At 47.1% G+C, this 25,405-nt stretch overlaps 1 long non-coding RNA gene and 1 pseudogene across 2 annotated transcripts; one reads left to right on the forward strand and one right to left on the reverse strand.

Annotated features, from left to right (window-relative positions):
• LOC138498498 (zinc finger protein 850-like) overlaps positions 1-25,405 on the forward strand; it is a 661,846-nt pseudogene that overhangs the window by 578,905 nt on the left and 57,536 nt on the right.
• On the reverse strand, positions 9-24,947 carry LOC138498501 (uncharacterized). 2 transcript variants are annotated; one of them, XR_011278725.1, is made up of 4 exons: positions 24,837-24,947; positions 4,966-5,055; positions 4,238-4,361; positions 9-1,606 (listed from the first exon to the last, which is right to left on the reverse strand). It is a non-coding gene; the product is annotated as an uncharacterized lncRNA (long non-coding RNA). The 2 variants fall into 2 exon arrangements; XR_011278724.1 differs by lacking the exon at positions 24,837-24,947 and adding an exon at positions 8,804-8,879 and having other exon boundaries at positions 4,966-5,109.

The following is a 25,405-nucleotide window of genomic DNA, read 5'->3' on the forward strand; positions in this document are numbered from 1 at the left end:
TTCAGCTGATTTCAGTTATCCACACTCAGCAGGCTAACAGTTCAACCAATTGCATATACACCAACAAGGAGTCCTCACTATTCCCAAACCCTCACTTCACCCCAAACAATTGACGCACCTTCAAATCTCCAATTACCTTACACTACACACAGCTAGAGGCCACCAATCACTTGGTAATTTTATACCTTCCAGTACACGATTAAACTTGGCAGACTTAACTTGGAGAAGGATAGATGGTGGAGGCACAACCATATTGCAAAGTGTCAAGTATACAATTGATGGAAGACAGTGGAAATGGGGCGTGCAAAAGGTTCCCTTGGGTACCTATAGCTTTCATAATCAAGTGAAAAAAAACAACATACACGTTCTGGGGCTGGTAGCCTGAAAGTAGCACCATATGTGTTATTGTATGATATCATATGGCATTTATAACACGCCTATACATAAGTGTTTAAAGGCGTGAAAGTGTGCAAAGTGTATATACACCGATTGCCCTCAGACATTAAAACAACTCTACCCTGTAAGATATTCGCAGTCTAATAAGCTGACACTTTAAGACCAATCCAGTAATGAGAATTGTTGTGGATGGAGTGAGAGGAGCAGCCTTGGCACAGGTAATAAGCCAGGACCACCTCTAAGTATTTTTAAGACGTAGGCACATTCGTCCTTCTTAGAACCGCAACATAAATGCAACAAAAATAGAAATATCCCACGAGCCGTAGCATGCCATGTATTGATCAAATAAAGCATGGGTATTCCCAGAAGATCCTCTGGTCCACCCGTTTAATTTAGTAACAGGATGCCAGCATTTAGGTTGCAAGCTGCTAGCCAGCCATAAAAAGGTAAATTGCTTCCTTCATCAACACCGTTACAGTAAGTGCTCGGAAGCCTAATTTGCATGAGCACAATCAGTGTTTTACCCATGCAATGTCCTTGATGCTGCTAACCTTTAGGTACATAACCCACCCGCCAAATGAAAACATGGGTGGGTGCCACCATTCTAAGCCCTGTTACTGCTGAGGTTGAAGTCCTGTGAGTTGGCTCAAATATTAGCATCCCCTCACACATGACCCCTACTCCAGGGTCACTCGCAATGTCTCCACGACACAACTGGCTGGTGCAGTGTACAGATGTTCCTTATCTGGAAGAGTTGATGACTGCCCAACGGGACGGAGGCAAACCCAGTGAGGACGATCTGTGAACCCCAAACATGTAAAGTTTGAGTGGTTGACAACGTCCAATATTGGGAGAGGTTGAGCAAAGGCAATCCTTTGCTTTACGTTTTTAGTCTGCCTTCCTAAAAGGGATGGTATACCCAAACATGAGTTGACTGCACACTGCGCCACAGGCAAACAAATGCTGCACCCATAAATACAGTTGTAACACTCAACTTGAAAAACATGAGGAATTGAACACTCGATCTCAGGTTTCAAACCTGCAAGGTTGAAGGTCAAGTCATTCTTACAAACTCCACAAAGAATGCCCGCAGCACTACATTCATGCACTGGTTACACTCAGCTCTGCCTAAAACATGTTATGTTATGTTAACAGTACTTATATAGCGTACCGTCACCAACGGAATTGGTCCCCAGGCGCTCTGGAGGATCTGTAAATGAGAAGGTGGGATGGGTTAGTAAGGTGAAGAGGGAGTAGGATAGTGAGAGGAGTGGTGTACTGTTGGCAGCTTCAACTCGGTAGACAACGGGTGCTGAGCTTTGGTGCAAGTATTGGATCGGTGTCAGTCCGCGTGTGCTGTTGGTGCAACTTATGTGTTGTTGCAGTGTGGTGAAGTGCGTGTAGCTTGTTGTGCGAGAGATGGTTGTGTGAGTTTTTTTTAAGTATGCAGAGAGTTTGAGTTTATATTGGTTAGTGGGTTATTTGACATTTAACCTGCAAGCATTCACAGTACTGTCTAAGTGTAGCACCCGCTGACCTACACAATTCAGTCTGAGTGTGGCACTCACCAATCTTCACAATATTATTCAGGTACCGCACAGGCCAATGTTCACAACTCTATCCAAGTGTGGGACATGCTAGCATTCTCATTTCCATTTAAGTGTTGTGCTTGGTAATCTTCATTTTTCCGTCTAGGTGTGGCACTCGCCAACCTTCACAATATTATCTAGATGCGGCGCAGGGCGAAGTTAGGAAATCCGTCTAGGCCAATGTTCTCAATTCTAAGTGTGGCACATGCTAACATTCAGGTTCCATCTAGGTGTGGCACATGCTAACATTCACAATCCTGTCTAGATGTGACGCAGGCCCAAGTTAGGAATTACGTCTAAGTGTGGCGCATGCTAACAGTCAACAATCCTGTCCAGATATGGCGCTGGCCAATGTTCTCAATTCTAAGTGTGGCACATGCTAAGATTCAAGTTCCATCTAGGTGCGGCATCTAACATTCACAATCCTGTCTAGATGCGACGCAGGCTAATGTTCTCAATTCTAAGTGTGGCACATGTTAACATTCAAGTTCCATCTAGGTGTGGCATATGCTAACATTCACAATCCTGTCTAGATACGACGCAGGCTAATGTTCTCAATTCTAAGTGTGGCACATGTTAACATTCAAGTTCCATCTAGGTGTGGCATATGCTAACATTCACAATCCTGTCTAGATACGACGCAGGCTAATGTTCTCAATTCTAAGTGTGGCACATGTTAACATTCAAGTTCCATCTAGGTGTGGCATATGCTAACATTCACAATCCTGTCTAGATACGACGCAGGCTAATGTTCTCAATTCTAAGTGTGGCACATGCTAGCATTCGAGTTCCATCTAGGTGTGGCATATGCTAACATTCGCAAACCTGTCTAGATGCGACGCAGGCCCAAGTTAGGGATTACGTTTAAGTGTTGCACATGCTAACATTTACAGTTTCATCCAAGTATGTTGCTTGCTAATACTCATAATCCCAGCTAGATGTGAGGCAGAGCTAGGATTTCTAACTAAGCGCGGTGCATACCGACATTCACATTTCTAACATTTCAATTGGAGTTCTATCAAGTGTGGTGTATGCTAAGCCTTCCTAATTCCATCCAAGTAGGCAGATGCCGACATACACAAACCTATCTAGATGCGACGCAGGCTAGCGTCCATAATTCCCTCCAGGTGTGAGACTTGTTAATATTGACTAGTATGTTAGGATGCAGTGCAAGGCAACATTTCAAACACTGTCATGGTTGATAATCGGCTGGTGGTCACACAACTTTCTAAGTATGCATGGGCTAAGTCTATGGCAGTCTATGTTATGGGAAAGGTAAGATAGAGTGGCGGGGGCTTTCTGGAGTAGAGTAATTGCTCTACACCCCCACCATGCCACACTTACAGTTTTTGTTGGTGTCTGTTAGCTGCTGGCTTCCTTGGCTTCCCCTGCAGACACTTCTTGGAGCCACCTCTGTCGCTGCCGCCCTTTGCCTTGGGGCCCTTAGCCGCAAGGGCTGCCGGGCAGAGGGCTGCTCTGGGGTGTCCTTGATGAGGGTGCGGAGAGCCAATCAGGGCGCTTGGGAGGCGGGGAAAAGTGAGCCCAGGAAGCAGGGAGGCCCGGCAAAGACCACGCTACGGCCTCGCACTACGTGCTTTTAGAAGCACTGGGCATTATTTTATTTGTGCACATGGGGTGGTGCACTCATGGTGTCAAAATGGTACGCTAATGATCCAATATTGTGCACATGATGTGACACTGTTCTCATGAAGAGATGACGTTGTGCTTATGATATAGTGAGGAACATGAGGAAACAAACCCTGCATGCTGCAATCCAAACCGACCCTGACAAGGCCCAGTTCTTGGAAGTGAAACACTTCATGTAGGGTGCCACATGACTCTGTTAAAATAAAAATCCAAAACAAACCTTTGGGGGTGCCTGCTCCCCCAAATGAAAACATGGGTGGGTGCCACCATTCAAAGCCTTGTAACTGCTGAGGTTGAAGTCCTCAGAGTGGGATCGAATACTAGCATTACCTCACACATGCCCCCTACACCAGGGTCACCTGTGAAGGCTACACGTCCATAAAATTCCCTAACACATGTCACTTGCTCAAGGACACACCCGAATGAAGGTGGATCAGGGAATGACATCCAAAAGCACAGTTCGTCCCACCCCCAATCACACTAATGAATGCACCGGCCTACCTGGTGCATACCCCCCACCCACAGCAGGTCTCTGCTGCCACCTTCCACCCCACTCTCCATGGCACACTGCAGTCACCACACTGATCTTTCGGGTACTCTCTTACCTGGCTGTACTTGGACTCCTGGTCCAGGGAGTCTTCTCAAGGCCATGGAGGTGCTGCAAGTGGCTCCTGCCCAGGGTGTTCCACTCATCCGGCTTTGGACTTAGATAGGGGGAATCCTTGTTCACTGCGGGAAGAGAGACAAGACAAAGGTAAGTGGTTTAGAGGATTGGGTGAAGCCTCTAAAAGACCCCCCCAGAACTGCCATGTGATTTCAAGAAGCCCCTGCACACTGCCACATGCTTTGGTCACCCACCCTTGCAGGTTTATCTAACCCTCGCTCTGTTGCATGCCTCGGAACTCATGCATGCATGCCCCCCAGTCAATATTGCATGTCAGGAGAGTGATTAGAGGGGTAGGTGTAGGGGCTACAAGTCAGAACACAGCTAACTCCTGCAGCCATCCGGATTCAGTCATGACTGAGAGAGTTAACTGCTTTTAACATTAAAGCTTCACCAGAATAGCCTCATTAGAATGTTTCAAGAAGTTAGATGGCCCTGCACAAGTAGGTTTGCCCCTCCTCCCACAGTCTCTGAGGTTAGCCCTGCTCCCAACATTTGAAGGGGTTACCTCCATCTCCCCTCCTGAAATGTTTTGCAGAACAAGTAGTACATGATTAAAAACTGCCTTGCAACATGTTTTGGATTTGATGTGGTCGTGGCAGGGGATAACTCACAGAAAGGTGCCATGATTCAAGTGCTTAAAAATCGGCAAATCATTAACAAACCTACCTCACATTGATGAAAGGATGTCAGTGGCAGGATCCCAGCCACTTCTATACAGTTACTTGGATGGGTCGCTGGTGTGATGCAGTTGAACTCCTAGGCAGCAAAAGGGACCATCGGAGAGAATCAGAAATCATATAATTGGCAATGCTGAAAAAAGAAACAATACATTAGTCCCTTTCCCACCGCATTGTACTACTACACTAAGGGCCTCATTACCCGGTAGGCGGTGAGCCATGGCACTATTAGTGCCATAGCTCATGCCGGTAAAATTTCCCATTCCCATTTCTGCCCCATAGGGCTCTATGGGAATGGGGAAGGCGCTAATTACGGCACTGCAATTTTGCGGTGCCGTAATTAGCTCCAAGGTCCCTTAGCGGGTTGGATTTGAACGCCTGCAAAAAGCAGGCGTTAAATCCCCCAACCCGCAAAGGGACCTCGTAGTAAGGCGGTAGGGATTTACCGGTACCGGTATTTTACCGGTACCAGTAAATCCCTACCGCCATCCGTGTAATGAGGCCCACAGTGTTCTTCAAGCAATAACCCATTGTCATAACTGTTTTACAATCTTCAAAGACCACCTGGGTATAAACCACTCTCGTATGCTAGCCTAAAGGGTATTACAAACAAAAATGAAACAAACAAGCATTGGCAATGCCAACAGTTTGGGCTGTTGTGTAGGAATGGGAATGGCACTTGCAAGGCACTGCAGTAGTGGAATTAACTGACCATTGATGGTAGCAGGTGCAAAATGGTGCAAGTACCAGGGCATCTAATGGCAGTGCCTGGGAAATGCATAATACTTATACACAAGCCAACATGTTGACTTTGACAATGCTTGTTTTTAACAGAACTTCAATGAAGGACAAGCTTAAGGGAGGTGGACCAGGGGGAGAAGGGACAGGTGACACAGATGGTGGAAAGATGGCGACATGGAGAGGAGGCGCAAATGACACAGAGAGAAGGGAGATGACACTGAGGAGAAGGGAAAGTGAAAAAGAGGTTGAACATGGGGAGGAAAGGGACAGGTAACATGGGCAGGATGAGAGGCTGTGGCATAAGGGACAAGGAACAGGGGACAAGAAGCTGAATATGTGGCAGGTGACAGGGGCAGAAGGGGCTGGTGACGTGGGCAGAAGAGGCATGGGGAAACAGTGTGCTTGTGACATGGTGAGGAAGGGGCTGGCAAATAACATGGGGACATGGGTTTAGGCCATGGGTAGGGTGAAAGGCTGGTTATAACGGGTGTGATGGAGCAGATGGCATGGGGGAAGGAAGGTAGGTTATAAGAGGGAGAAGGGGCAGGTGACAGAGGACGAAGCAGCAGAGGTGTATGGGAGAAGGGAATGGGCACATATCAATAGGAGAGCTGGCACAGGTGAGAGAAAGGATGCTGGCATGAGAGAGAAGAGACTGGGAAAGAAGAGGCTGGAGTCATGGGGAGAAGGGATAGGTATCATGGGTGGGGGAGAAGCTGAGACACAGCGAAGAAAAAAGGTGACAGGAAAATGGAGACGAAGTGGCAGGCGACAGGGGAATAAAGAGCTGATGACATGGGTGTGAGTGAAGGCTGACACATGGGAGAACAGGCAGATGATACAGAGGGAGACAAGAGGGAAGGGGCAGGTGACAGGAAGAAGGGGTACAGGGAAAAAGGGATACAGGGAATAGGGGGAGGGTGACCTGGAGAAGGAGGGTCTGGTGACAAGGGGGGATGGGTAGATGACATTGTGAGGAGCAGCGAGGGGCTGATGGAGCGGTATAAGGGCGGTGAGAGGTGGACGGAGAGGAGCGGCGCCAAATGGGGGCTTTGAGAGACTGATGGAGAAGTGTGGGGCAGCTTGGGACTGAAGGAGAGGTGCTGTGGCAAATGGGGGCAGTCAGGGACTGATGAGAGGTGTGGGTAAGCTTGGGACTGAAGGTGAGGTGCTGGGGCAAATGGTGACAGTCAGGATCTGATGGAGAGGTGCTGGGGCAGCTTGGGACTGAAGGAGAGGTGCTGGGTAGGTGGGGGCAGTCAGGGGCTGATGGACAGGTGCTAGGACAAATTAGGGAAGTCAGGGGCTGATGGAGAGGTGTGGGCAACGAGGGACTGAAAAAGAGGTGCTGGGGGAAATGGGGGCAGTCAGGGGCTGATGGGGGGCTGCTTGGGACTGTAGGGGAGGTGCTGGGGCAAATGGTGGCAGTCAGAGGCTGATGCAGAGGTGCTGGGGCAAATGAGGGAAGTCAGGGGCTGATGGAGAGGTGTGGGGCAGCTTGTGACTGTAGAGAGGAGCTACGACAGGTGGGTGCAGCGAGGACCTGATGGGAAGCAGCTGGGCGATAGATGTTGGGCCAGTGAGGGGCTGAGAAAATGTTGATGGAGAAGATTGGGGCACTGAGGGACAGTGAGAGACTGATGGTGTAATGCTGGGGCTGGTGGAGACACAAAGGCCTGATGGAAAGCTGTGCGGCAGGTGTGGGCAGTGAAGGGCTAATAGAAAAGTGTTAGGGCATGGGGAGGGCGGTAAGAGGCTTATAGGGAGGTGCAGGGGTAGGTAGATGGGCAGAGCATTGATTGGGGTATTAGAAACTCAGACAGGTTTGGGCCTTATTCACAGAAGTGTTCTATAGTGGTGCAATCCCATTGACAAATGTTCTGTGAATCCGGCCCATATGTGTTCTTAGAAATCATGGTAGCAGGGGCACGGTGGTTCTAGAAAGCAGCCTGCATTGCAGTGAGATATTAAGTGATACCAAGTAGTGTGCAAGTGAAAATAAAGGAAAAGAAATCATGCTTCGCCAGTCGTTGCACAGATGTGCAGCATCCAGACAAACCAGCAGCATATCAGTGCAGTCTTTATCTGTAGTGCGCCTTGTGTTGCTTTCTTTCCATGGGCCTGCTCACAGTGCACCACGTTTAGGCACGGGCCATTTTGACACACCGCTGTGTCCCCAGAACCCCCTTCGGCGCGGCAACAGTGGAGCAACAAAAATCTTGCCCCAGCTCATTTGGCGCGACGGCTATTTTGGCGCAGCGGTCCAATACTGAAATTAGCGGCTGCTCCCAAATAGCCCGGCAGGAAATGAGACCCGTTTTGAAGAATACAAAATCAAATCCTAAGTGTGACACAAACATCAGCAGCACTTTCCGCCATAAAATATCGCAATGTGTTGTTAACTGGCAGCATCACAGTTTGCTCGAACACGTGCACAAGCAAGCTCATCCCCGGGCAGGTGAAACTAACAACTTCCAACGTAAAATGCACAGATCTTCTCTGGCACACATGTACTGTGCACTTGAAACGGACATCCCTGAATTTAAATGTGGGGTGCTATAAAAGAAAAACAGGGTAGTGACACACACCGGGCAATGGATAAGAAACCCCCATAAACAGGGAGACACCCACACAACATAGAAGCGAGAACAGAGAGGACCTCGACATGTGTTTCCGACATTTATTTTTTTAAACTGCAAAATACATGTCCCTTCCATACTGTTTATAGAACTGTGAATACTACTGACCTCGCAAGTGCACTTGTATTGCACCCCAGCTCAGGAGGTTGTCTGGGTTTGCACTGGCAAAAACAGTCAAACATGGCGTGTGCCTAAATGTCCTGCTGCAGCCTGCACACGTTATTAGCAGAAGCTTTGAGCGATGCAGTGGTCAGTTCCTGCCTTTCAGATTGAAAAGCAAAGTTCACATGGGTCACATGAAAAAGCTGCAAATGCTACAGTCTGGGAAGTGAAATCGGAGAGAAAATAACTCAGAGATCAATTCTCAGACGGCATTTGCAGAATCGATGAAAGCGCGAAATCACTTGCTGTTGATGACATTATAAATGAATAAATAATCTCACTTACCTAAACATGTAAAATAACGAGATGGCAGTACACACGCAGCAAAAACAATAACGGCTCCAGTCATAGTCTGTGCACGTGCAGGAAAGCAGGCCTGAAAGGGAGGGGCTGGGGTGCGGCTGTGAAAGGGCAAAACTATCTCTGGCCCGTTTCGGGGGAAGCAAAAAAATAAAAGAGGACTGCGAAGCCAACAAGGGTTTTCGTTGTTGTCATTAGTTTCACAGAACATGTACATTTTATTTCTGAGTGAGTCTGTGGTTTTGCAGTTGTGGAGCTGCAATAGCCCTGATCTGCAGGGACACATTTAAAATTGACACAAATGGTAGCGTCCACAGGGACCTGGAGGAGTGCTGGAACATTAGTACCTCCCACTCCCAAATACAGAATATAAATCAAAGGGGCGTGTATTTGTATTTGAGGGGCACACATTGGTTTAGGAGACGAGGAAACTGTAAAATACAACTCCCACTGAAGGGTGGTGCTTCTCTCTAATCACGGCAGAAGCAGCTCGAATGAGGCGCCCTTTGCACCTGCATTTCCCTCCCCCAATTACATATTATGTGAAATTGTGGTAGAGGGTGGGGTTATAAAGTATGCTGAACTGCTCTGCATTGGATAGGAGAGATGGGGACAACAGAAATCTCCTCCCATTTGGAGATGAATCATTCGGCCGACGCTATCGGCCCAGCACTTAGATTAGCATGCCTGGGCCGATAGAAACGGCCCGTGGCACTTATAAGGTTAATGGGGCACTGGGTACAATTGTTGGCTTTCAAACATACCCACGTGACAACAACATTCAGTTTGTCAATATTCTCTTTGACAAACTTTCAGAAGTGAAAAGGATAGGACGCTCAACAGCTCGATTCGTTCTCTTCAAAGACATGTATGTACATAGAGAACAATTTTCTCTAACTCTTGCATATGTAGTCACTATTCATAAATCCAAAGGTCTTACCCTAGACAAAGCATTGATAGATATAGGAAACACAGTCTTTAAAGAAGACATGAGCTACGTAGCACTATCACGCTTATGTACACTTGACAGTCTTTTTCTAATCAACTTTGATGCAAGTAAAGTGAACGCTGATATTCCTGGCATTTTAGAATACAATAGACAACGTTCACTGTACACCCCCCATCTGAAATCATATCCTGTTCCAGAAAACAGAAAACGTTGTAAAAGAAAAGTAATTCAAACAGAAATGCAACAGGATCTGACTGCAAATCCTTCAAAGAGAGTAAAATAAGCTAATACTTCATCAATTACCACAACCAAAGAAAAACCTATTAGTGAAAGTAAATCAGGTACTTCTTCAAAGAAGAAACATAAACTTCGAAAAAATCACTCGGACACAGAGCTATCTGGTCCATTCAAATTTTCAAATGAAATTGGTGTAAGTTGCTACGCAAATGTAGCAATAAATATTCTATTTCAATTGCCACCAATTGTTAACAACCTTTACTTACACAGTACAGACCAATTGTGTTTGCAAATGTTAGTCCTTCATAGAAACGCAACAAACAATCCTGACAGCACGTATAGTGTTTACGGAATAAGACAAGAATTGGATGACTCTGCTGGAATGGTGAGGTTCACTATAAACTCACAAGAAGATCCACAAGAATTTCTAATGTACTTATCACAAGTACTTGAAAACAAAAACATACCTATAAATGAAATGTTCCAGATTTCATACATGTTGAAACATACATGCACTCTATGCAACAATGTGACAAAGGAACAAATCCCTAAATAGCGATTTGTGTATGTATCCATACCTTATTGTGAATCCATGTCATTTCAGCAACTTGTACAAAATCCAAACCATGGCAGATTATGTACTATCTGCAATTCAGATAATCGCTCCACCTTACTGATACAAACACATAGTAACTACATAATACTAATGTTTCTACGTTACAATGCAGATGGTATCAAAAACAACTGCAAGCTGACTGGATTCACAAATGGTCAAGTGTCACTTGGTAAGAAAACCTTCACAACAATAGGTATAATCTACCACGCAGGAGCCACAACCAATGCAGGTCACTACACTGCATATATATTAAAAAAATGTGAATGGTTCGAATGTAATGATAGTAGCATTACTCTAAAGGAGAGATTACCAGCAAATCTTACAAACGCTTATTTAATCTTCTTAAAGCCAAAACTTAATAACTAATCTGTACTTCAACATTAACAAAAATGTAATTAAAATACTATAAACAGTTAGAATACGCCAACAGGTATCTAACTGCCCAAGATTGTACAACAACCACACAGACAAATGAATACCACTGAATTGTAACAAAAAATAGTTAGAATATGCCAACAGGTATCTAACTGTTTCAAAAATAGAACATTAACCAGAAACAAAAAGTGAACACTCAAAGGAAACAAAGAAATAGTTTGTAGCATAGCAAAGAAAGTTTTTTTTTTATCCGACAAGGATTTTTTTTTCCCCAGACCCAATGATTTGAAAAACAAACACAGAAACTGAGCAAAAGGCACAGTACACTGGTTTGTAAAGTAAATATGAGGGTAAAAAAAAGCTCAAATGTCTATTACACAATGTAATAAGTCTTTATAAAATACAAACACTAACATGCTCTTTTCTTTTATCACAGAAATTGAAAAAGAATATTTTCACCAAGTACAAAAGTCACGTAAGAAATATATTGAATCTCAACAAATGAAACAGTAAGTATAATTTCACACATTTCATACTTATTCGAATCAATACGTGTGATCTACGGCTGTAATATGGTGCAGTGGCTGTGGGCAGGGCCTAGAGTCTTGGATGTATAACCTACGGCCTACGGCCTGCGGCCATGCACCCAAGACTGTAGGTCCTACCCATAACCACCGCAGCATATCACACCCATTGTGGCTTATAACTTCAGTACTTACAACTTTGGTCTTGGGCGATGCCTATGGCCATGCACCCAAGACTCTACATCCTGCCCACAACCATCACATTATATGAAACCCACGCTGGCTTGTAACTTCACAGCTTATAACTTTGGTCTTGGGTGCATGGCATGCGGCCATGCACCTAAAACTCTAGGTCGTGCACACAACCACCGCACCACATCACACCCATGTTGACTTATAACTTCAGTGCTTATAACTTCAGACTTGGGCGCATGGCCTCTGGCCATGCACCGAAGACTCTAGATCCTGGACACAACCAGTGCAGTATATGAAATCCATGGTAGCTTATAACTTCAGGGCTTATAGCTTTGGTCTTGTATGCATGCCCTTCGGCTATGCATCGAAGACTGTAGGTCCTGGCCAAACCACCACAAGATATCACACCCATTGTGGCTTATAACTTTAGTACTTAGAATTTTGTGTCTTGTGTGCATGGCCTTTGGCCATGCACCCTACACTCTAGGCCCTGCCCACAACCACCTGATAGATATTCAATTCTATGGCTGTATCTATGGGTGTGGTATGCTGTGGTGGTTGTGGCCAGGGCCTAGAGTCTTGGGTATATGGCCTATGGCCTACGGCCTACGGCCATGCACCCAAGACTCTAGGCCCTGGCCACAACCACTGCAGCATATCAGAACCATGGTGGCGTATAACTCATTGTCACACCCACACAATGAACCATTTTAAATGTGGCATATACTCAATTTGCACGCAAGACTTTAGGCCCTGCCCACAACCACCTCATAGATATTTGATTCTATGGGTGTAATGTATGGGTGTGATATGCTGCAGTGGTTGTTGCCAGGGCCTAGAGTCTTGGGTGTATGGCCTACTGCCTACGGCCTGAGGCCATGCACCCAAGACTCTAGGCCCTGGCCACAACCACCGCAGCATTTCACACTCCACCTTCCTACGGCAGGAACCCTCTCCCCCCCCCCCCCTAGAAGCCAGAATCTAGCCCCAGCATCTTGCGAGCGCGGGCACACGGAGCAAGGCCTGCCTGACCGTGTCCGCACGGAGTGCCTGACCCGCCAATGCCGGGCGCATCGCGGCGCCACCACGAGGCTGAGGCCGCACTCTCCATTTGAATTCCGGCATCCGCCGGCAGGCGGAAACGCCGGCTGCAACGAAGGCCATACAAAGGCCTGTTCCTGCGCCTGTTTCACGCATGAGAGCGCGGCAAGGCCACCCCCCCTGTTCATTTCACCATTCACCGACCGCCTTTTGTAATGACTGAGGCAAGTAACTCGAACCAAGTAACCTTACAACAGGAGAACTTATTGTAAGTACTTTGCCACCGTCCTGTAAGCTAATCGTATTTATTTAAAGTACTGACGCTGCCGCAATACGACTCCCCTTAGTCTGCATATATACGCATTCAATTTACATTGCTCACCAAGAGGCATCGGGGACATTACTGTATGCATGTTCTCTTAGCCACCACTATTTGAATGTATTTCAGACTACCATTGGAACTCTTGAACCTAGGCATATCTTGATTGTATTGTGCTTTATGGTCACCAATAGACCACTTCTTGATTGCGCTGTGCCCTATGGTCACTAGTAGACCACTTTATGACTGCACTGTGCCATGCATCTCCACTATTGACCTCTCCCTACCATTAGTGAACCTGCACTAAATTGCCGATGTATACACATTAGATGCCTTCAAATCCTTAGCTCTCACCTCCATTCCTATCTGACTACTGTATTTGTGACATATGCCTATTTTGAATCTAGGTACCACTGCCTACTGCATTTGTACCACATGCCTAATTTTGAATCTAAGTACTACTACCTATCTGACTACTGTATCTGTGCCATATGCCTGATTCTGAACCTAGAACCTAGCCACCACTGCCTATCTGTATACTGCATTTGTACTGCCCTGGATTGAATTGCACAATTTGAGACTGTTAGGGAAGTTCCCCAAGGCCCTCCTAGACCTTATCTCCTAGATAGTATCCACATTGCTACTCTGCTCACTTAACGTTAGCGTTGATTTGTAGAAAATACTAACTGCATTACTCACCTTATGTGCAATGGCCACGCTCGCATCCCCAGACATTCCCACTCAGGATACCGACTCAGGAGCCCCCCCTTCAGTTAGGCACCAGTCCTCCCAACGACTCCTACATAGCAAACTACTATTCTGACCCTTCTTGCCCAAGGTATTATCGCAGGCCAGGACTAATAACCCTTGCCACCTGCCCTTGCCCTACCACCGAAAGAAATAACAAACTACGTGCTAGACTCTCTAAACTATATGAGCCGCCCCGAAGGCTCCTTTCTGACTCCAAATGCGAATCAAAAAGCCACCATACTAGAAAACCTATTGCCCTAAACCACCAGCTTGCCTCCCCCACCACCAAAGGCCCTACCATTCCCATAACCAAGCCCAAACTTAGCTCTCATACAAACATCTCGGTAAAAACGGATGAACATTCCTATAAAGGAGCTCTCCTAAATACAAGATCATTGGTCGCTCATGCCCTTGATATAGCAGACCTAATCATTAAAGATAAACTAGATTTCATTGCTCTAACTGAAACCTGGCTCCACAATGCAGCAGGCCCGTCTCTAATGCTGGCTATCCCAGATGGCTATACCATATCCAGGAAGGACCGGGTGGGCAACCGCGGCGGTGACATTGCCATCATATCCAAAGAAAGTTTAGCTCTGACTAGCACCGACCCAAACCCTGCAATCGTGCAAATCCCTCACTGCCAAACTCCCTATAAACAACACCCAATCCCTCACCATCCACCTGGTCTACAGACCACCTGGTCCGCTCGGGACCTTCGAGGAAGATTTGCATAGCCTAATATCCAACAATGCAAAATCCACCTCACAAATACTAGTACTAGGTGACTTTAACCTAGGATTCAACGACCCAACAGACATACATGCCTCCACCATAGCCAATGCTATCTTATCACTCGGACTTTCACAAAAAGTCAACCTACCAACTCACCTGAAGGGAAGAACCCTAGACTGGGTTGCTGATGCTAATTGCTCAGCGGTCATCTCCTCTACCACACCACTATCTTGGACAGACCACTCTCTGGTCTCATTCAACCTACTGACCTCCAGACCACCCACCACAACTGAGTCACTGGCACCGCCCTGCCTAACAAGAAATAAGAAAAATTTAACAGTTGAAAGAATCATCCCAGCCATCCTTCCAACGCTAAACGCACTGCCAGACAACCTAGATCCCAACTCACTAGTTCATGAATATAATAAAATTATGTTAACTACCATGGACAAAATTGCCCCACTTAAACTTCGCACCAGCAAACCCAAAACTCATTTAAATAAATGGTACACACCTGAACTCAAAGCCCTTCACCTAAAAAAGAGAAAATGTGAATCTGCTTGGAAACTATGCCGCTCTAGTGAAAAGAAAGCCATTCTCGATACGATTTCTCGTCAATACAAAGCTGAAATCTGCCTAGCTAAACGGAACTCTTATAACATTCGCATTGCCAATTCCAACTCAAGTATGAAGGAACTCTTCTCCATACTGAAGGAACTTGAATCAACCATTACCACACCCGACACCTGCACTAAGGACCAGACTTGGTGCACAGACATCCAACAGGCACTAGCAAATAAAATAAATACCCTACAAAATAAAATTCAACTAAAAAAAGACTCCTTAAACCTCACTAACCCTCCTACACCTCTGCCTAACGCTTCACCAAGCACACACACTAACTCATTCTCCTTTTCTAAAACTACCACCTTGGAGGTCGAGAAAATCATACTTTCTCTCAAACCCTCAAATTGCAAAGGCGACATCTGCCCTGCACACATAATCAAGGATGCAGCCAGAGACCTGTCGCCATTCATCTCCAAACTCATAAACGCCTCCTTTTCTTCAGGCAGCATCCCCTCCAATCTAAAACAATCCTTGGTGCTCCCCCTTCTCAAAAAGCCAACACTTGATCCTCTCATCCCCACCAATTACCGCCCTATCACCACGGTACCCTTTCTACTGAAAATCCTGGACAAAGTGGCCTACGTCCAAATCCAAAAATACTTAGAACTACACAAACTACTAGGCTCCAGACAATCAGGTTTCCGCCCTTTACACGGTACGGAAACAGCCCTCATTGACTTGAAGACCCAAATCGATGATCTGAGGGACAAGGGTAAGACAGCACTCCTCCTCCTACTTGATCTCTCAGCGGCATTCGATCTTGTCGACCACAAGGTCCTCTGCAGACACCTGGATTCAGCTGCTCATTTCTCCCCAGAAGCCATCAGATGGATTGAATCTTTTCTGAGTGAGAGAACAATGAGAGTCTTCTCCCCATCAGCAGCAGCAGGCCCCTCTCCTATTACGTGCGGAGTCCCGCAGGGCTCATGCGTCTCCCCCACACTATACAACATCTTCACCAAACCCCTGTTCGACGATCTGGACCATCTGGGTGTCACCTACACTAACTATGCAGATGACAATCAGATTCTCCTCCCACTTTCAGGGGATCACAGTAAGGACAGAGAGTTGGTGAATAGGGTGTATCTCATCATTCAGGCATGGATGGCATCTCATGGCCTATGCCTGAATGATGACAAGACAGAGCTTATTATCCTGGGTACCCCCGCCAATATCAACAAACTAGGCCTTGAATATTCCGAATTCAACATAGACGGCAATATCATCAAAGTATCCAGGGATGTAAAAACCCTCGGCTTTTACCTGGATGCCACAATGTCATTCACTAAACAGGTCAACTCACTAGCATCTAGCTACGCGTATACCTGCAAATTAATAAGAGCAGGCAGACCTTTCCTATCCAATGATAGCTGTATGATCTTGGCAAGAGCACTCATACTCTCCAGGCTCGATTATTGTAATGCCCTATACAGTGGTGCTAGCAAAGCTATAACCCATAGGCTACAAATCCTACAAAATAACGCCTTGAGAGCTGCCCTCGGCATCAATAAAAGAGAGCACATCTCCAGTACCAGACGCCAACACAAATGGCTCTCCACTGACGGTAAAATCAAACTAAAGGTGGCCTCCCTAACCCATAAAGCCCTGAACAATGCTGCCCCGAGCTATCTGATGGATAAAGTAAAAAGAAAGTCATCCATCAGAGAAACAAGAACCATCAATTCCAACTGTCTGATAATCCCCAGATTCAAACTCTCCACCATCGGAGGTAACAGCTTCCCTGTGAAAGCTGCTACATTTTGGAATTCTTTGCCACACAACTTGAGAGCCGATCAACCTTACTTGCTTTTTAGAAAGAATCTCATCAGTCACTTGAACTCCAACAATTCTTGTATTTAACTGTACATCTTAAACTTCTGTATAGATACTGATACTCTCTGCTTGCTTTCTTACTTTTCTGCAAACAGCATGTACATACATGTATATTTCACTCCTTTGTATAGATATTGATATTTATTATGTGTGAAGATTTTGCATATTTCTTATTCCTGTAATCCTTAATTTCATATATCTACAACTTTTACCTCAACTGTATATTTCTGTAACATTGTAAGCTTTGAATATTCTTCTGCCTGCGCCCTGCTGCCCCTGGGTATGGTGCGCCATATACATAAATAAACAAACAAACAAACAAACAAACAAACAAAGACCCATGGTGGCTTATAAGTCATTAGCACACCCATACAATGAAACATTTTAACTGCAGCATATACTGAATTTGCACCCAGGACTCTAGGCCCTGCCCACACCTACCAGATACATATTCGATGGTTTGGGTGTGATATGCTGCGGTGGATGTTGGCAGGGCCTAGAGTCTTGGGTGTATAGCCTACGACCTACGGCCATGCACCTAAGACTCTACGTCCTGCCTACAACCACTGCACTATATAAAAACCATGATGGCATATAACTTCAGTGCTTATAACTTTGTTCTTGGGTGCATGGTCCTCCCCATAACCACCTGATTGATGTTCGATACTACGGGTGTATGTATTGCTATGATATGCTGCGGTGGTTGTGGCCAGGGCCTAGAGTCTTGAGTGTATGGCCATAGATATTTGAATCTAAGGCCGTGCAGTATATAAAACCCATAGTGGCTTATAACTTCACTACATATAATTTTGGTCTTGGGTGCATGGCCTTTGGCCATGCACCCAAGACTCTAGGCCCTCCCCACAACCACCTGATTGATATTCGATACTATGGGTATATCTATTGCTGTGATATGCTGCGGTGGTTGTGGCCAGGGCCTAGAGTCTTGGGCGTATGGCCTACGGCCTACGGCCTACGGCCATGCACCCAAGACTCTAGGCCCTAGCCACAACCACTGCAGCATATCACACCCATGGCGGCTTATAAGTCAGTACCACACCCATAGAAACAAAAAATGTAACTGCAGCATGTACTCAATATCAATATTCCCTAACACCACGCGAGTCCTTAGAACAGTTTCAATGTGCCTGCGCACAGCACGGATGGAAATATTATCCTTTCGAGACCCCTCATTTACAGTAATCACAAACATCCCGTACAGTGCGGGCATGGCGAATACATCATTAGCACCTGTCGCCTAAACAAATACAGTATTTCACCCATCTCTTACTCTCTAAACCTCCCCAAGCACTCTGACACACCAAGACACTCTCCAAAACAGCATTTCACCTCTGGTCGACGCCGCGCTGTCGGCGGATCCAAGATGTCGGGCGCATCCAAACAATCTGACGCACATCACGCCTCACTGTAGCCAATCGAAGGACACGTCACGTTTCTGCGGTCATGACACGAGCCCCTTAGCCAATCGTTATCTTGTCCGCGGAGCGAACAGGGAAGTGTGACCGCGGTGCGGACATAGATATCACTAATTTTTTGAGACATACATTTTGGTGGTTTTAAGTGAAATTACTGGACGGATTTTTGACAAATTTACAAAAGCATGCTTTCAGGACCAAGCTGTTGCTCCTGCCGCAAATTTGGTGACAATCCGTCCAGCGGTTTGGGCTGTAGGCATGCGCAAAGTGTTTGCCCCATTCAGTCAATGGGAAAAAAATACGTTTTGGGACACCCTCTATAACTTTTCCCCCCTGGACCAAACCTCACCAAACTTTGCAAATAAATTCAGAGTGGGCCATATACTTTTTTTGCAAAGTTTACCATGTTTTGGTGCTTCAACGTATAAGCGGACATTGCACTGACTATACTTTGCAGCAGACATGCATTTTGACAATTCTCTCTCATGCACAGTGTTATCATCCCGTGATATTTATATCCTAGTTGGAGATCAAATATATTAATGTTGCATATCTGCAGGTGGAAAAAATAAAGGACATGACGGTCTAGTGTTTGGGAATGTAGCACACACGTAATCATGTAGCGGAAACCAGCGCGATAACAGCCGGACAACTGTGCTTGGAGTTCTAAAGGTAGACGTTCGCTGCGAGAGTGTTGCGATCAAGTTAAGGCAGTTACGGTGAATGAACTGGTCCTCGTATTCGGGTTACATTAAGGAAGTGCTTGGGTCTTGGGCCATAAGCCAATATTTGCCTTTGTTCTTGAAGACTGAGAACGAGGGTTCTAATCTAAGTGAGGTAGGTATAGAGTTGCATAGTTTGGAAGTGAGCACCGGGAAACTGGCCCCACCAGATTTTTGTCATTTGAATCTGGGTATGTTGTAAAGCACAATGTTGCAGGGTGCAGTGGAGGACAGGAAGGACCCATGAGTATGGGGGAGTGGGCAGAAATGGAGGCAGGGTGCGGGAACATACTTCTACACATTTTTTATAAACATTTTGACCACTGAATCCCTCACAATCTTTTAAGGAATAATTGGGGAATAATTTGCTGTAGGTGAGTGACAGCAAGTCACCACTGTTTCTGTACCTCTGCGCATATGAAGAGAGAAATGCATTCTACTGTGACCCATTACGTGTTGTGCTCAAATAGTACATGCATGCACGCACAGCAGCAATATGAAGGAACTGAGCTGAATAGCTGATAAATGACTACCTTGTAATGTCGGCATGCAGCGCAAAAGCAAGCTGACAAGAGGAAGATAGTGCTCGCACTCGCCCTTGTTACCCTTTTTCTCTGCAAATGCTCCAGTGAGTAGTGTGTCAGCGCTTTGCATGTTTAACACCTCTCTGCAGGACGCAGATCATGGAACACGTTCTGAGATGTCTTCATGCGCGTCTCATGGTCCTTTTCCTGCGCATACTTTGGGGATTCTTTCTCAGTCTCAGCATTGTTACAGAGTAATGAGCATGTGCGCATGCGTGAGCCTCGTTTGGGCTCACGCATGCACGTTTATAATAAATGCGTCTGGAACAGTAGTTGCCGCCGGGACCTCGCAAACCCCAGACGTGTCCAAGAATGAGTGACCAAGAAGGTGAAGCAGCGGCACCTGCGCAAGTGTCACGTCGACAGCATGGCACTCTGGCACTGATGCTGGAATTCTACACATCCGGTCCTCCCTTCCAAGATGGGGCCCAAGTGGCTCATATGGATCAAGAAACTGGACATGTTCTTCAGAACGACTGGGGAAGACGACGACGACGCCAAAGTGGCAACACTGCTGTGGTTCATAGTGATAATTTCGACAACAAAAATGTCGAAAGTCCAAACTTCGAGAAAAAAAATGTCGAAAAAAAAAATTTCGACTTTTTTTTTCAATGCATTTTTTTTCGAAATGGGCGGGTTCCCCCCAACCCCCCCTTTTTAAAATGTTTCCCGAACCCCTAAAATAAATATATAATTAAAAAAAACGAAAGTCGACATTTTTTTTTCTACATTTTTTTGTCGACATTTTGTTTTCGAAATTATGACTGCCCACCCGCTGCTGTACTCAGTGGGGACCGAGGTGCTCTGCATCTATGAGTCATTGAACATTCAGGTGGTAACATATGACGCCATTAAGATTGCTCTTCAGAATCATTTCATCCCGCTTTTGAATGTGGACTTTGACCGATTCGTGATGTGTAGTGAAAAGCAACATGACGATGAGTCCCTGGACGATGAGTCCCTGAACCAATTCTGTGCGTGACTGCGCCAACCGCCAACTGTCAGGCACGTGCAGATGGGACAATGATGAAGCGATGATAAGAAACCAGCTAATACAAGGGTGCAATTTGAGTAAGCTGCAAAGGCAGATCTTGCAGGAGCCTGGGATGACGTTGGCTCAAATCCTAGACAATGGCAGGGTATATGAACTAGTGGAAAGCAGAAGGGCAAGAATGGACGCGGCCGTACGGCCAAGCAAAGGGGAAGAGGCTTTTGCCCTAGGAAAGGCCACTCCATCGAAGTCTCGGTGGAGCCAAAAACGTCAGGACACATCCCCCGCCCAGGGCACCCAAGCAGTGTGTCAGTACTGCGGTTACAATCTACCACACACAGAGGACTGCCCTGCAAAGTCAAGATTATGTGGCAGGTGCAACACACCAGGCCACTACGCAAGGATGTGCAGAGCTGCAGCGCCAGTGATGACCCACAGGGGCCCTGCGAGACCGAGCAGTGGAAATTTCAGGAGGCCACGGAGCATAGCCACGCAGGAACAAGACACGCAGAGACTCAACATAGCTGAAGAGGAAGAAGAGGACGAAAAAATATTTTTCATATCCAATATAGCTATGGGAGGCAAGAAAAGAAGGCAACCAACCCGCGTAATAGACATTAAGGGCACCCCCACACCGGTCCTCATAGACACAGGTGCATCCGTGTGCGTTCTCGCCACTGAACACTAGAAGGTCCTCCCTGGCCCACCACAGCTGGAAAACTTGAATTTACAAATTCGGGGGCGACACACCGCTGCTAATCCAAAGGTCTTTGTCGCACAGTTACCCATGGCCCTAATGCGATCAAAGCCAGGTTTTATGTGACGGATGTCAGCCCACATTTGTTCCTAAGCTGCGCAGCGTTCAAGGCCCTGAACATTGTTCATTTCACGCTAGCAGTGTACCAGTCAGACATTGAACAGCTCCTAAGCAAGTTTGGAAGCATCTTCCATGGGGTGGGCAAATTAAAAGCAAAGCCGATTTGCTTGCAAATTGACGAGACTGTAAGGCCCACTGCCCTCAAGCACAGGAGGATACCCTTCCATTTGAGAACGCAAGTGGAGAAAGAGCTGCAGACTCTAATTGAGATGGACATTATCGAGAAAGTTGAAGGGCCCACGCCAATTGTAGTAGCGCCCAAACCCAAGCAACCAGGTGCTATCTGTGGCCATAAAAAGGGAGCACCACATTACCCCAACGTTGGATGATATTGTCAGTGAGCTGCAAGGGGCCAAAGTGTTTTCAAAGTTGGACCTACGTTCTGGGTACCATCAGCTTGAACTTCACCCGGAATCACAGTACATCACGACCTTCACGACCCATGAGGGGTTATATCAATTTAAGAGACTCAGCTTTGGCGTATCCTCCGCCGCCAAAGTGTTTCAAAACACCATTAGGGGAGCACTGGCCGGCTTGCGTGGTCTCCTCAACATGAGCGACGATATTTTAGTGTTTGCGTCGTCGGAAATGGAACACATGAAGAGGCTAGAACTGACCCTGCAGAGATTGAGCAAACTTGGTCTGACGTTACACTGAAGTAAATGCAAATTCTTCAGAGACCGCATAGAATTTTTCGGATTTGTCTTTCACGCAGGGGGAATATCGCCTGACCCGGAAAAGGTTTGCAGCATTCGCGAGGCCGCAGCACCAAAATCACCAGCAGAAGTCCGCAGCTTCCTTGGAATGGTGAATTATTGCGGCCGATTCATCAAGGGACTAGCGTCGCTCTCGGAACCCCTCCGAGCCCTGACAAAGATTGACGTGCCATGGACATGGGACAAAAGGGAACAAAAAGTGTTCCAGGACATCAAACTGCACTGTCAGACCAAGACACCATGGCATACTTTGATGCAGCGATTGAATCGGAAATTGTGGTGGATGCCAACCCCGTAGGCTTGGGGGCTTTACTGCTGCAGGCAGGCGCACAAGGGAACATGTGTCCAATCGCATACGCGAGCAAGGCGCTATCTGAGACAGAGAAAAGATACTCTCAAATTGAGAGAGAAGCGCTGGCAATTTTATGGGGCTGCCGACACTTTCGCCTCTAGATCCTTGGGAAGCCTGTGGTCACAGACCACAAACTCCTGATCCCCATCATGGCCGGGGCATCCTCGAAACCTCCCCCACGCATTGAACGCTGGATGCTGTCACTCATAGAATATGGGGTGAAACTTCAGTACAGGCCAGGGACAAACAACCCCGCTGACTACCTGTCCCGCCATCCTAACAGCAGACAGGAGCAAGACCAGGGAGAGGTCGTGACATGGCAGGAATTAATTTACAATGTCGTGGAGGTGGCCATGCCAGTTGCACTGTCGAGAGAAAGTGGCGCCAGAGCGTCAGACGAAGATGAAATATTCAAGGTCATCCAGTCAGCCATCAGGAGCGGGGAGTGGAAGGAGATCCTGAACAACAACGCAAGGCGAGAGGTGAGAGCGCAACGGGATTTGCAAGCGATGTGGAAGGTGAGGCACGAACTGTCGATTTCAGAGGAAGGCCTGCTCCTGCGCGGCCGACAGATAGTGATCCCATGTGCACTCGTGCCTAAGGTGCTTGAAATTGCGCATACAGGCCACCAGGGGTCCACCAAAACCAAAGCAAGGCTGAGGCCGAAAGTGTGGTTTCCAGACCTAGAAGAGAGAGTGGATGAACATGTGCAGAGAAGCCTGCCGTGTCAGGCCGCAAGTCCAGCAGAAAGGGCACCCCCCATAAATTCCATGGACCGGAGCGAACACCCGTGGGGGACAGTACACGCAGATTTTGGCTCAACGGGCAGAGGAATGTACTTCTTGGCTGTCATAGACCAGTGGTCAAGGTATCCCGAAGTAAAGCTGGTAGAATCCACCGCGTGTGACAACACAATCTTAGCCTTAGAGAAAATGTTTGCGACCCACAGGTTTCCGACCATCCTATCCTCAGACAATGGGCCACCATTTATGGGGAGTCAGTTTGCAAAGTATATGGAGGAGAGGGCAATACAACACAGAAAGGTGACACCCTTATGGCCCAGGGCGAATGGAGAATTGGAGAGATTCATGAGGACTTTAAACAAGACATTTCGGATCTCTGCAAATGGAGGGGAGAACTAAGGAGAAACTTGATTGAGTTCTTGCAGGAGTACAGAACAACCCCCCCATCAGTCCACTGGGGTTTCCCCAGCGGAGGCCCTATTCAGGCGATGCCCAAGAGGACTCCTCCCTGAACTTGAGGGGAGAGCACCAGGAGTGATCGATGACACAAGGGTCAGACAAGAAAGAATGGCCAGGAATGAGGAGAGCGAGAGGAGACACCTACAGGAGAAGGAAGTGTCGGTGGGCGATACCGTGCTGGTGAAGAACTGCCATCCCGAGGAGAAACTGTCACTCACATACGAGCCGCAACCCTGGAGAGTGACACACGTGAGAGGTTCAATGGTAACCGCTGCCAATGGGAGAGGGACGGTAACCAGGAACAAGTCGTTCTTCAAACAGGTGGACTCTGGTCAGGAGGAAAGGCCGCCGGAAGAGGCACCTGAGCTGGGAGCAAGGGAAGAGCCGCCAGAGGCAGAGAGAGCAGAGGAACCTGGACCCAGTGAGGACCACCGCCGCTGCCGACCTTCGGGAGTAGCAGTCGGTAGCCGGCCAGACATGGTCGACAACCTTCAGCTCCATTCAAAGACTACATCATGGACTCAGGGGACTGAGCGGGCCCCAGCCAGAGTTAGGCGACTCACGTTGCGTCTGTATTGTTTGGTTTCTGTTTAAAGAAAAGGAGGGATGTTACGGAGTAATGAGCATGTGCGCATGCGCAAGCCTCGTTTGGGCTCACGCATGCGCATTTATAATAAATGCGTCCGGAACGACAGTTGCTGCCGGGACCTTGCAAACCCCAGACGTGTCTCTGAGTCTCCTTATCGGTAGGCGTGTGTGTGATTGCGAGACAGCCCAAGGTGCTCCTACTGGTTAACAAGCATGTGCCATGGCTGATCATTAAGTATGAGCAGTTTGTTGCCTTTCCTGCCTATACTTTGGGGATTCTCTCTCAGTCCCAGCATGTGCCATGGAAGATCATTGAGCATGCGCAGTGTGTTCCTTTTCATGCGCATACTTTGGTGCTTCTCTCTCAGCGCTCAGCACGTGGTTTTGCTGTCTCAGAGCCCGGCATGTTGACACCTCTGCGTAAGACTTTGATCCTTGAGCATGCGCATTTTGATCCACGAGTCACGTGTGCCCGGCTCATCGTGCTTTTACTGCGCCTGCTTTGGGGGGATCGTATCTCGGCACTGCGCATGCTCCGGGAATCAGTATCTGCCCAGTGCGCATGTCTGTTCTTCAGGTTTGCGGCGCGCCTTTTCCGATGCAGATCTTTATCTCGGCCAATCAGCAGTCGCTCTCCGAGGTGGTCCCGAGCGGGGGATGGGCTTCATTTCGTCTTCCTGGGAAATCAAATACTACGTTTTCAATGTGAAATACATCCAGCAGTGGAAGTGGGCTGGAACCAAAGAGTACGACGTTCCTTTTTTTTTTTAAAGAGTACTTTCTTTTTAAATTCATCCCTACTGGCGACTCGAACTTGGGCCTCCCCGAGATCAAGCCAGTGTAGCCTTGCACTGCTTTATAATCTCTCACGTGTTTGAAAGGGATAATTTATTTCAATAGACTGCGATGTAAAGCCCG

The sequence above is a fragment of the Ambystoma mexicanum genome, chromosome 5q (genome assembly GCF_040938575.1).
Source record: "Ambystoma mexicanum isolate Mex_15411 chromosome 5q, UKY_AmexF1_1, whole genome shotgun sequence".
NCBI lineage: Eukaryota > Metazoa > Chordata > Amphibia > Caudata > Ambystomatidae > Ambystoma > Ambystoma mexicanum.